The sequence below is a fragment of the Prosopis cineraria genome, unplaced genomic scaffold, assembly GCF_029017545.1.
Source record: "Prosopis cineraria cultivar Desert tree isolate PC_DT_omini unplaced genomic scaffold, ASM2901754v1 PC1, whole genome shotgun sequence".
Taxonomy (NCBI): Eukaryota; Viridiplantae; Streptophyta; class Magnoliopsida; order Fabales; family Fabaceae; genus Prosopis; species Prosopis cineraria.
In genome coordinates this window covers 54,252,966-54,257,695 of record NW_026555332.1, presented here as the reverse complement: position 1 = coordinate 54,257,695, position 4,730 = coordinate 54,252,966, and the positions used below count along the sequence as shown (strand labels likewise).

The window sequence follows — 4,730 nt, the reverse complement described above, 5'->3', positions numbered from 1 at the left end:
TAGGATATATTTATTGTTTTTTTCCCTCAATAACAGACATTTGTGGCAAGTTATAACTTATGACCAACCCCAAAATTTTTAAAAAAAAAAAAGAAAAGAAAAATGAAAAGAAAATTTAAAATAAAAATAATTTAAATGTGCGAATTGATTGACTCATCAAGTTTTTATTAATAATTTAAATGTTCATATTTTTTATACTGCCTCTTAATTATAAAAATTTTTTGTACGTTGATATGACTCAACATGTCGGTTAACGTACCTTACACATGACCTTCTATTAAAAAAATAAAAATAAAAATAATTTGTTGTAAAATTCCAATCCCATCAACCCATTAGTCTCTTTAAAAAAGGTAAACGATTGGAATCACTTTCCTTGTACAGTTGTCTTCTTTTCCGCATTTTAGGTAGACTTTTTGAACAACATATATGCAATATCTTTTCCTTCCCTCACCCAAATTCCCCTAATCAGACACAGCTTTAAGGTTAAGCTGTCTTCATTCAGATGTTTCAACAAAGTTCTACTTATGTCATGTGCACATGAAGACAATGACCTAATATCTCGTGAACAAACGATATTCCATTACCAAGTTCTCAAATTTGAGTCCCTCTGAGTCTGAACAAGCGTGGGATGGGGTTTGTTTGGAGAGAGAATGCATTCACTGCTTGGAGAGCTCAAAGGGCGTGCGACTGCAGGCATAAAAAACAGCACGTAATTAGTTACTAGATACGAAACACCGTATAAATTGTATTTCTGTTGCCTGTGTAGCTTGCAGTGGGAAAAAAAATTCAGAAAGGAACCTAGAACCGAATGGACAAAGCTGCCTTGGAAGAGACACTAAACAATTAGATAATGTACGCAGCGTATATGACCATGGACAGGAAAACTCACTTGGCATGAGATTTTGGCAAGAAAGAGCATCCAGGAGTAATCAAACCCTCCGGAGACATTTACTCTTCAGTTTTCTTTGATCTGTAAATGTGATAAATTTCATTTCTGCAACAAGACGTTTTACTTCCCCAAACCTTGGATCTGGAAGAACTGGATTTTATGCTCACTGTATTGAACTATGGCAGATGGTGGGAGGCGGCCAGAGCAAATCTCATGCGGTAATGAGAAGAGGGGGAACAATTCCAGCCATCCACGATGGCTTAGAACCTCGTGAATATCGCTTGAAATGGAGACCCCCTTTGTGCAGGAAAATTAGTCAAGTAAGGCTAGAATCAATCACACAAATCCACAAGTTTTGGAAAGTGTAATATTTGATAACAAGTAATGAAGGTAACCCATGTGGCCATGTCTACGATTCTTTCCGGTGATAACAATCATTCAGAATCCTTTTGCCTGGAAGAACATCTCATAAACACGAGAACTTAAACTGTTTTATCCTACAATAGGTCGCTTGATAAATGCATATATATAATAACTAGTGCCTAGTGGTCCCTAAGTTCAATTTTTACTCTTATTGTAGACCATATTGTCACCAGAACTCCTGATCAATGCGCAAAATCAAAGGATTTTGTTTTAGTCAATCTAAATAATTTAACCTGAAATTTCTGGCCCTGCAACATTTCTTTTTCAAGCTCATTAGATGACCTGCAGAAAATAAACAGCCAAGGAAGGCAATATTAAATAGATTATGTTCCTTTTCTCTCTCAAGATGGTATGTCTATGTTTGGCAAAAACAAAAAGGAGCGTTGCGAGGTATGCCAGAGTCGCGGGGTCTTAAAAGGAAGAAAGAACCTGACTTTTAATCAAACGTGGAGAAGCTAGGCTCCCTTACCGTAGTTCATCCGATTGTAAAAATGCAAAGTCAAGAAAATTAATGTAAATGCAGAAAAGTAAAAATACATTAATTAAAGAAAGAGGTGGTGAGCTATGCCAGCTATATGATAGAAAAATAAAGATTAAAACTACATGATAAAAGAAAAAATAAAATAAAAATACATTATAAAATTTGACTGGTGATTTGTTGATGCGGATGATGATTCTTGTTGAGAGAGTGCTCCTCCATTTATAGATGATCTTGACTTGGTATTCAAACCTCATGATCATCACTTTTTTTGAATTTAGGAAGCACTCCCTCCATCGTAGTTTCTCATCATGGGTAAAGTGTAGAGACAATGGTCTGGACTCGGTCTTGACTCAGTGACTAAGATTTTATAAATATATTTTTTAATTATTTTAAAGCCGACTAAATTATCTTGAGCCCGAGCCTCTAAATTTACAATTTGAGTACAAATAGTTTGTATCAGAGGTGAAAAACCCATCTCTTCCCTCCATTCTTGGCAAAAGCCTCGGCAACGTCCCTGTTTCTTCCACCACTGCCATGACTGATTTGGTTTAAATGAAATCCCTATATAAGCGATGAAAAGAGATATTAAGTCAAACGGCTTCCTTACAGCATGTTGTGATAAGGTCAGCCACACCACAGCTTTCTTGCTGTCCTTAACAGACGGAAAGAGTAGCTTGGAAAACGCCTTCATCTCTTCTCGCATGATGGCAGCCTAGGCATGTGGAAAACAAAAACACGACAAAAATCTATCTATACTTGTGTTTTTTCCCCTTAAAATCTTAAGAACATGAAATCATTGAAACTTACTTTCTTATTATTTCCCATCTCCAAGCCATCAACAAAACCTGTCCCATTTGGTTTTCATTCCTTGGTCATTCACTAAAATTGAAAAGAACAAACAGCAGGATACTGTTGCACACGCCCGCAGCCATGGCTATGACATTTTTAAAAGTTCCACACAGCTCGACCCCTTCAACATCTTGGACCTATTATTACATATAATGCAAAACTCACGAGCACAAAGTATAGTATTTCATAAATAATAGTATAAGTTTCTCGTTAATCTTAATTTTACATTTTTGACCAGTCTACTTTCTCTCAGTATTGCAGATTACTGCAAGCAGTTTCTTGATTGATTTAGCTTCATTTGGAATCTCTTGTGATAACCTTTTCCACAAGATTAATTTTATCGTTAATCAGTCAGAATTGATGCTGCACTTACGGCCGTTACATTGAAATAGGGAGTATTAAACAACTGAACCCGTGTCTCTACAGCCACCCTATTCTGTCTGCTACCCAATGGTTGCTTCACTAAACTTTTCTTGGCCTATCTGTACAAACAGTATTAATTAGAACAGGAAACGATATTATAATATGGGATGTGACAGCACATTGCACAAAGACATAGTAACAAAAGATTATTTTGAACTACCTCCTTTGCTATGTTCGCCCCCATTAAGACAGAGCAATTGAATCCCAGCTGCTGGGAGATAAGAGTAGACATCATGCTAGGACGTTCACCTTGACCTCCATCCCTTTAACAAGGGAAGTAGCTTCTGCATCTGTCTTAATTTCACCAACAGGTCTCCTGCATATTCCTTCCATGAATGTGGGGTCACGAAAACTAACATGTTCGCATCCTTCACTGCATTACGACCCAGTCAGAACAGCAGACAAGTTGACACCAAAAAACAAAAAGTAAAAGTGCATAGCTGTAAATGTTTGTGAAGTTTCTACGTCCTTTCCACGTATTAAAATGTTGATTCTATTGTCTTGTGATTTATCTATATAATGACATTGTGGAAATGCGTATAAACAAGAAATCATTGCCTGCATTTTCAAGATCCGGATCTGCAACTACATCTAGGCCTTGCTTAATTCCAGGAAGATATTGAACATTTTCCCAACAAAAAGAGTCGAGATTCTATGAATGGGAGAAATATTGAATTCACAGCATGAATGATGCACGAATCGGCCTTACATTGGTTCCATTGATGACATCAGTGAGCTTTTCGCCACTGGGCAGTGTTTCGTCGAATACCCACATCCTCACTTCATCTAAGTCAATCAGAGAAACCATCGGAAAGATAAATCTAGAAATCTACGAGACGCGGATATGACGTTTATTAACTGAGAAAGGTCTATCAAAGCAACAAAACACTCCAAATTCAATTCAAGTGCATGGCTCGATTAAGAAAAATGTCATTCACAGATCACAAGGCTGGTGCTAGGTGGGTGTAAGTTTGCAGGCGCTGCCCAGAAACGAAAGGAAAGAGGGTGAAATTTAATAGCATTAGAAGTAGAACGTACCATGAAAGTAGATGAACCTCAACGTATTGGAGGCGATGAGCTTAGCCGCAAAACTGCCTCAATTGCCGTTGCCAATGACGGTGAATTTGGATCTGAGGCAAGCATTGTGAGATTCTTGGAGGTTGGAGTCATAATCAGATTAACGAAGGGGGAGACTGAATGCAAGGGAAGGGAATTGCAGTGAGAGCATTGCATTGGGTTAAAACTTAAACGTGGGAATCCCCTCCGCTTCTGGTTTTGCACTCTTGGCCGACGAGAGAAAAATTTTAAATTTTATTGTCTTTTTTTTTTTGAGAATTTATTTTCACCTTTTAATGGGACATTTATAAGAAGAAAAAAAAATTAAACTAAATTATAATCCTAATAACATATAACAGACATAATTCAGAAATCACAATAAACTAATCAAAATTGAATATATAAAAAGTGTTGTCAACAAACATTACTAGTTATATAATGAAATCACAATTTAAATAATAGAGCTTAAATTAATTAGGAAGTGACGTATACATAAACTATGGTCAGGTCTTTTAAATTAATCAACTATTTTTATAAACTCGATACAAATTTTTCTTAAACTCGTGAACATAATCTAGCTCTTAAATTACAAGTCTACATTGGCTATTT

At 36.4% G+C, this 4,730-nt stretch overlaps 1 long non-coding RNA gene across 1 annotated transcript; it reads right to left on the bottom strand.

Annotated features, from left to right (window-relative positions):
- Positions 1-343: 343 nt before the first annotated feature.
- On the bottom strand, positions 344-2,973 carry LOC129306492 (uncharacterized). The gene is made up of 3 exons (XR_008592225.1): positions 2,601-2,973; positions 890-2,505; positions 344-687 (listed from the first exon to the last, which is right to left on the bottom strand). It is a non-coding gene; the product is annotated as an uncharacterized LOC129306492 (long non-coding RNA).
- Positions 2,974-4,730: the final 1,757 nt, after the last annotated feature.